Source organism: Papaver somniferum, chromosome 7 (genome assembly GCF_003573695.1).
Source record: "Papaver somniferum cultivar HN1 chromosome 7, ASM357369v1, whole genome shotgun sequence".
Taxonomy (NCBI): domain Eukaryota; kingdom Viridiplantae; phylum Streptophyta; class Magnoliopsida; order Ranunculales; family Papaveraceae; genus Papaver; species Papaver somniferum.
In genome coordinates, this window is record NC_039364.1 from 257,396,046 (window position 1) to 257,404,486 (window position 8,441).

At 35.6% G+C, this 8,441-nt stretch overlaps 1 long non-coding RNA gene across 45 annotated transcripts; it reads left to right on the forward strand.

Annotated features, from left to right (window-relative positions):
- The first annotated feature begins 1,709 nt into the window (after positions 1–1,709).
- Positions 1,710–7,052, forward strand: LOC113300182. 45 transcript variants are annotated; one of them, XR_003335564.1, is made up of 13 exons: positions 1,710–2,009; positions 2,286–2,337; positions 2,451–2,502; positions 2,626–2,698; positions 3,081–3,138; positions 3,266–3,267; positions 3,714–3,835; positions 3,936–4,374; positions 4,452–4,525; positions 4,602–4,704; positions 4,805–4,869; positions 5,728–5,866; positions 6,616–7,052. It is a non-coding gene; the product is annotated as an uncharacterized LOC113300182 (long non-coding RNA). The 45 variants fall into 45 exon arrangements; XR_003335570.1 differs by lacking the exon at positions 3,266–3,267 and having other exon boundaries at positions 3,601–3,835; positions 3,936–3,980; positions 4,073–4,374; XR_003335531.1 differs by having other exon boundaries at positions 3,234–3,325; positions 3,601–4,374.
- Positions 7,053–8,441: the final 1,389 nt, after the last annotated feature.

The window sequence follows — 8,441 nt, forward strand, 5'->3', positions numbered from 1 at the left end:
AATGTAGGAACACGAAATAGGTTCGCCACGTGTCGGACGTAAAGAGGTAGAAAATCTCACTCTAAGATCCCAGTCAGAAACTTGTCAAATCAAATGTCAGAGTTATCTCGCCGAGGTCCAATCACACTAAGAAAAAGAGAAGATATGAGCAAAGGCATGAATACTCACACGAAGATACGAAAGACCAGATTGGAGTGCCCAGAAAGTCACCAAGGACGAAGTCAGGAAAGCGAAGTAGGATTACTTGGTTGAAAAGACAGGTCACGAAGTAGATAAATTATGGAGCAAGAAAAGAGACAGGTGTCCCGAAAAGTCCATGTGAGGATAGTGAAAGAAAGGGAAAAACTTTATAGAAAATGATCCGGGCGAAGTAAATGGAACCTTCGCGAGAATGAAGCGAAGTAAAATGAGCGGTACTCCATTAGGGTTAGTTGGCCTATAAGTAGAGGTCCTTGGGCAAGATGTGAGAGAGAGATTTTAGTTGAGTGGGAAAGCTTTGCTTAGAGGAGATTAGGATTTCCTTGTGTTTAAGAACTTGTAGTTTGATTTCTTTGTATGATTCATCAATAAAGATTTTGGGGTTCATATTATTAAACATGTCTTAGATCTTGGTTACTTTCCGTTTGGGTGTACTACTGGATTTCCAGTAGTTACAACATTCTCTTCAAATTCTTGTGAGTCCATATTCCAATATCCGCAGATCCTAAATGAGCACAGGCACTAAGTAAGCTAACAAAAATTCTTTCGTCAGGGTCTATGTTTGTCAACTGCATCAAACGAAACATTTCCAATCCCTCCTTGAAACAATTGTTGTGCGCATAACTAGAAATCATACAACACAACCCCAAATTCCTTTATCCTTGAATGGCGCTTCATCAAATATTAACCGCGAGACTCAACATCACCCTTTTTAGAGTACCCAGATATCATAACTGCCCGCGAAACGGCAGTTTTTTCCCAAATATTTGTAAGCATAGTATTACTAATACATGTTGTGGGTTTTTGAATTCGATCAAAAATCTGAAAATTGTACGCTTGGAAGTGAAACTCTGAAATCCTTTGCTAACACCAACCACCTTCAAATCCTTCTTTTTTTCTTGCTCGTTTCTGTCCTCAGTTGACGCAGCTACTGAGGTAATAACCGAGGCTGGTTGAAAACTATTTATTTCCAAACCCCCTCCTCGGCAGTACCTGCTGTCCTGGTTATGAGATTGAGATGATCTTATGGGTCTCTCTCCTATTGGTTTTGTTTTCCTTGTTCTTTTCACCTTTATAGGGAGATTGAGATGATCTTATGGGTCTCTCTCCTTATTGGTTTTATTTTCCTTGCTCTGTTCACCTTTATAGGTTAAATATGAAATGGAGGTGACGGACGGTCAGTAGTCATCTGACGATCAGGTTGTAGCTTTACAAACTTCAATTTTCATTGTAAGCATTAGGTCTATTAAGTACAAAATGTTAATATTTTGCTCAGCATTTGTGTCTGCTTTCCAGTTTAGCTCAAGGCAACAACTCGGAACGAAGAAGAAAGTTCTAGTTTAGTCAAATGAAGATGACCGTAGCATCTAACTCCTTTAAAATCCTAAGCTTCTTAGGCTTCATGTTGAACTGTGACCCTCATCCTCTCACAGAATTGCTCTATTTCACTTTTCCTCAAAGAAGAGAAAAACAAGAATTTGTTTCACAAAATAAAAAAAAAATTGTATTTATCACAACAACAACAAAAAAAAAACACGAAAACAAAAAAAAGAACCTAAGAAGAAACCCGCAAAACAAATTCTTTCTAGCTTTGTCTTCCTTCTCCATCTCTTTGTTCATCGTATTTGTTTTGATTCTTCGTTATTAGCTTTCCTTCTCCATAACCATAGTTCCCGAATCTTCGTTATCAGTCTTCCTGGAAACATAAAAGAAAAAAACAAAAAAAAAATTATTCGAGTTTTCCCTGCTTTCTCTTCACGAACTTACCGCTCGATTTTCTTCTCTCAGTGCTCGATGAAGGAGATTAAGTGGTACTTCCTCTGATTCTTCCGCGAGATGGAGATGTAGATTAGATAGTTTTGGGGGTTTCTCTTTAAATCTTCTTTTGTTGTTAAATGAGGTTTTGAGACTGTTTCTTTTCTTTTCTTTTAATATTTGAAGAAGGGGTTTTGTTGTGTTGTAGGGATTCGTCGATTGAAGGAAAACTTGGGTTTTTGATACAGTGGATTGCAAACAAATTCAGTTTTTGTTTGTTTCTCTGAATCAGTAAACCGTAACCCAATTTATTTATTTTTTTAATTTTGCAGGTACGATTTTGGTCCAAGATGAGTTATGGAGAAACCCTAATATCCATTCAAGGTGATTTTAATCTTATTCTAATTACTGATATATCATAAACCCTAATTTCTCATGGTTTTCTTTTGCAAAAGGATTAGGGTTTTGTTTAATTGTTCTTTATTTATTGATTTCAGTTTATCTTATTCGTTTCCTAGCCATAACCTTCAAACGACGTCAACAAATCAGGTTTTGATTTTTGGTTAATCTTATTTTTTGCATCTTGATTGCAGCTTGCAGGGCTAATCCTTTTTTTTTTCCTCATACATGGCCTTTTTTTTCTTTTTTTTTCCTCATACATGGCAAGTTTAGAAAGGCTGCTAAACATTCGCAGGACCAAGGAGTACCAGCCTTTGGATTTTCTCAATTAACAGTAAGCAGCAAGGTCATTAGTTTGTACTTAAATGTACCAAATATATTTTTATATTCGATTTAGGAATCAGCCTAAGCTTGATATTGATTGATGTAAATTGCAGTATCATGCAAAACGATTTTATGGGTTCCTGTTTTGATATTAGAAAACTGTTTCATTACATATTAAAAAGTAAGCATCATAGAGTTGAGCGCCACCTTATCGGCAAAAAAACTTTGCATAGAAAGTAACATTACTGAGCTTTCTCTGATTACGTAAACCCTAAGTTGTGATTAATTAGCGAATTTAAGATATAAAAATTGCAGCTTTTTCTGATCAATACCTGGGTTTGGTTTTCTTAGGTCTGAGGATTTCAATTGGATTAATTGATTAGGGGTTTGATTTTTGAATTTAGGGTCAATACGAAATAAACAAGGTACCTGAAGAGATGAAGCACAAGACTTGATTGATCGGTAGGATCATTTCAGTATTCTTATTTTTAAATGTGATCATGGTTTTCAATCCTATGAATTGTGCTTTTGGTTGATTAATCTCTTATTGTGTACAGGGGTTGCATGTGATTTAAGTATTATGTTTAAGTGGTATGTGCATCTACGTACATAGCCCCCATAAAATATGAAGGATGTGCTTTGCCTCTAGGTATCCTATAGAGATATATGTCGTTCTTGCTTGAAATATTATAAAAAGGCAGAGTAAACCTAGATACAGGCACGGAAGCACCATATTCCGTGCGTAGGTATTAGGATTCCTCAGTTAGTAAAATTAATTTTATTCTATCTCAAAATATAAGTCTCTCTGTTAGATCAGGAACTCTATATGCGGATTTCATGTTTATCTTGTGAAGTAGTAGAAAATCAAGCTAACTTTATATTTTTGTACTTATATATCTTATCCATGATTTTTATCTTACGCAGTGGTGCGGATGGGATAAATTTACACTTTATGCTGGGGAGCTTGATCTGACACCCCTAATTTAGCCATGAATTTCTTATGGCCTATTTACGTACCTTGACCTATGCTTTTGCAGGGTTACACTGAACTAATGAAGCTGAAAATGCGTAGTGTTCGACAGGAAATGCTGCTTTAGATGTGGGATGCACGGGGTCTTGCTGATTGATACTAACTCATTTCTATAATTACTACAATATAGTTATGTTTCCTTTTGTATAATTCTTGGGTCCCGGCAATAGCTGTGAACTTCGTTTACTTCGGCCAATTCTGTATTTCATCTCATTTATTTGCTTTGCAGGATTCTTGATTGTTTGGAGAAGCAATATGCAAAAGACATTACTACGTATGATATGCATCAACTTTATGGGGCTCTTTAGATAGATCTACATGTTTTGAAGATTTTATACTCATTGCCAACTTGCCTTGAGTTTTCAGTGTACTGACTGATTTTGCTACAATGAGATATGTCGATTCAAGAAGCATTCTAAACTGATGAAATCCGTAGCACCAAGATCTTTCATATCTTCAAATTATGTTACCACCTGGGTGTAGTGTACATGTTGCGTTGAAGCAGTAATTATTCATTTCGTCATCTAAGTTTTTAGTTTTCATCATCTTTCGTCTTTAATCTACACTGGCATTTGCATTCCAGGTTGGGTATCAACAAAATGTAAAGACTATTCGAAGCAGACATTAAAGCATTCTATGGCATCCGGATGGAGTGCACGAAGTGAATGGTATGTTCTTTAGATAGAAAAATATATAGATAATTTTGTTTTTTCCAGAATAATCAACTAAATCATTTGCATTGCAGGTAACAAATTGTACATCCAATATGAGGCAGGCATCAAAGTATTTTGGCAGCGGAATGAGTGCATTGAGAAAATGGTATGTAAATTAGATATACAAACATATAAATTGTTATTTTTTTCAATATAATCAACTGAAAATCAGTATATGACAGTGGCATCAGGCATTCAACTATCATATATAGAACAAAATGACAACTTTCAACATCCTATTACCATGGAGGGAAGCGGGTTCAGTTTCCTTATGGATTTATTATGGTTGATATATTTCTAACTCCTCAACCTTTTGCACTTCGTATAATTCGTCACCTCTTATGATTTATTGGTTGCAATCACTTATTCTGTTTCATGCTTGCAGATGGCACAACAAGCTTATCCAGTGTCTTAAAGAGACAATTGAGCTTTGAATTGGAAATCCTAGCGGTGAGTATACTGGGGCTACCTGGGTTTCATATTTAATTAATAGGGCTGCTTTATACTTAATACAAACATTTTGGTGATAATGTTAAGCAAGACTATTCTCTACCTTTGTATGTTTTTCTTTTGGATTGTTTTTTTTTACTTGGTATTCATATTGATTTCAACATATCGGTTTTAAGTTAAGTATAGCCATATATTACAATAGTCTAAACTTATCCTTTAGTTCCATGTCGAATACAATATTAATATACACTTGGAGCGATTAAAGAGAACTTAGGTCAATGAACTCCCTAAACATGCCCAGAAAATATACATTAGTTACTATAAAAGGCTGAAATATATTCAAGATTTTATGTATACTTGATAGAAGTTCGCTTGCCAATTTCTCAGGTTCGGGATTTCAAGCGAAACAGTTTGAACCTATCTTCCCATCAAAAATGAAGAAGTTCAGCAAATGCGAGCTCAAATTCATGAGCTGAGCATGTGATTCTAAAATATAAATGATGTACTTCTTTAACCTTCCCAAACACCATATAGGATAATCATAAGAATGATATGTAGTCTAACCATCTTATTATCAGCTAATGTTTATATGTGTCAGTATTTTCTATACACACACTACTACGTTATTCCACTGTAATGTAAAACTCCAGTGATCGCAATTTTGTTAAATAGGATATGTGCTTTTCTTATGATTGTAAGTTTGGTGGTGTGGTTAAATATGATTTTTTTGTTTTTGGTTGAAAACCTCGAATAAAAATCTACTGAATAGTGAGTACTCATTATTAAAAATATGTAATATTTTGATACATTGATCCAGTTAGATCAGAATCTGAATTGTGGGTTTTGTAAATTCAACAGATATCTGCAGATGCAAATGAAAGACTCTCAAAATACCTATCAGAAGTGTCTAGAGTTGCTGCTCTTCGTTCTCAAAAACAAGGACACCCCTCAAAGTGTTCTGTTTACGAATACTAAGCTCGAAGGTTCTCTATGTAAGGTATACAATAATATTCACTTGGAGTACTAACCATTTCATATAAAGTCATCAAGGTGAAATTGAAAAACTATGGTAGTGTACCTTACATACTGATTTTCATAGTATCCTAAACGGAAAAGGCTAGGAAATGCATGTTTGGTGGATTAAGTATGCAAAATAGCATGCAAATACAAATAAAGGCTAAGAAACATTTTCTTGGTGGATTCATTAATCAGTGTCTTATTTGCTTGGATGATTCATTTTTTTGATGTCTCATATCTTGAAATTCTGGATAAGCATTGGTGGTGCGGTGGGTTTCATACTAAGTTGTGAAGAGATCTTTGATCATCAAATATTTTTTGCTTTCATACTAAGTTGTGAAGAGACCAAGATAATAGATAGCTACAATTGTATCAACTTAGCTATTTAGCTACAACCTAAGAACCTCTAGAGGCAATGATTACTATTTTTCAATGCTTGAAAGTAGTTACCAAGAGATTTTTCTGCCAGATCTTCTAATAGGTTTATTCATTTATTATTAAATACATGTTATGGTGCTCATATTTTGTGTTTATCTATTCAGAGAATGTGCTTAGAAATGATTTGGTTATTTTCTAACCACCATTCACCATTGTTAGAAGCATTAGAAGCATCTTAAGAATATGCCTACAAAAACCAATGATTTCTCCAAGCTTTCTAACAATAATATGATACCGAGAATTTCTTGGCTATTTCAAATGAGAAATTAAGCCTACCAATTTTGTTACCAGGGCTGCCGGGAGCACAAATGTTCATGTAGGTGTTGCTAGAGATGGAGTTCCTAAAATGAAGTGCTAAAGGTTTCTTAAAATGGCGGATTTTGCAATATATGGGTTTCTTCAGTTTAAGATACTGGCCTTTTGACATTTAGTTTTTTTCTTTGTACTTGAGGGAACAAATTTTTTTTCATAAGAGTATTGAACTTTATAGACTAGATGAGGGGACAGAGGGAACGAATTTACTGAGGCCTACAATTGGTCGAAGTGTATGTGTGTGTTTAATCATCTGCTTTCTTTTAGGTATCACTCAATTTCTGACACAAGGTAGCATCACCGGCTTTGATATTTCTTTCTTAAAGTTAAATATTCCCATCACCTGCCTTTCAACGTGTGTTTGTATGTATTTATATAACTGCATGTGATTCATATAACATTTTTGTTAGCTTTCAGATTATTTTTTCTCATTGTCATATATATATATATCTTTATTTCATGTAGATGTTACGGGTCTGCTAAAATAAGGTTATAAGTTATGACATATACATTAGGATATACGGTGAGGTGCCAGGCAACACCGAATTAAAAACTCTAAGGGATAGGGCAGGGTGAAACCTCGCGACACCAAATGAAAAATTAAAAACCCCAAGGGACGGGGCAGGATGAAGCATCGCGACACCAACGGGGCGAGGCGAAGCCGATCCATGCCAAATCAAAAATCCAAAGCGACATGGGGCAGGATGAAGCATCGCAACACCAACGTGGCGAGAAGTCGGGCCATGCCAAATCAAAAATCCAAAGCGACTGGGCGAGGCGAAGCCGAGCCACATCAAATCAAAAATGCACCGCGGCGAGGCGAAACCGAGCCACACCCACACCAAATAAAAATTTCATTGCGATAGGAGATGAAAAAGCCATGTGACACCTAATCGAAAATGTATCTTCACAGGACGAGGTGAAGCCGAGCCACAACAAATCAAAAATTCAAAACGACGGGGCGAGGCGAGGCGAATCCAAGCAAAACCTAATAAAAATAAAAAATATGGTTAAAATAAAAAGATGCCCGGTGCGTAGCACGGGCCCAAAATCTAGTATAGATAACTAGAGGAAGGCTTGACAAAACTCTTGAACTGGAGCCTGTCACCTGTGACATGTTACTCAATCCACTCCGGTTAAACATCTCTTTTTAACTGGAGTGGATTGAGTAACAGTATGCAAAAAGCTGGATTGTTAGAAATTAGAACACGGCAAAATTTTGTAAACTAGTCAAATGCATTTTTTTTCTGTAACTAGGAATCATAAAAAAAATACATGCTAACCGGAAAACAGTATAATTTATGCAGAAAGGAATTGTTGACAAAATAGCTAGGATAGACTCCTTCGGCTTCTAAAAGGTGAGCACAACACGTTAAAATATGGGCATGTTTTATTCCGCAGATCGGAGAATTATGGGAACCCTTTCCACATCGTGCTTGTTATATCATTGGTCGATGGTTATTTCGTTCTCGTGATATTTAACCAAAGAAAATTCATGCTAACTGAACAATATGGGACTATAAATTAAATTTTAGATAGGATGATTTGCAGCTTTAAGTAATGACTTTAAGTCTTTCTGATTGTCTTATTGTTGATTTATTTCAGAAATGGGAAACTCGCGCTTCAAGATTTGCAATCAAAACCTGTTAGTGATCCCGATAAGGACTGAAATTGGATTGTTAAATCAAAAGTTTCAAGGATGAACAGTTCTCGTCCGTGGCCGAACTCAAACAACCAGTCTTGTTGGTAAAAATATTGGATTCTTGAACAAAATGAATCCAACAGACCCGATTTCGATTCCCGGC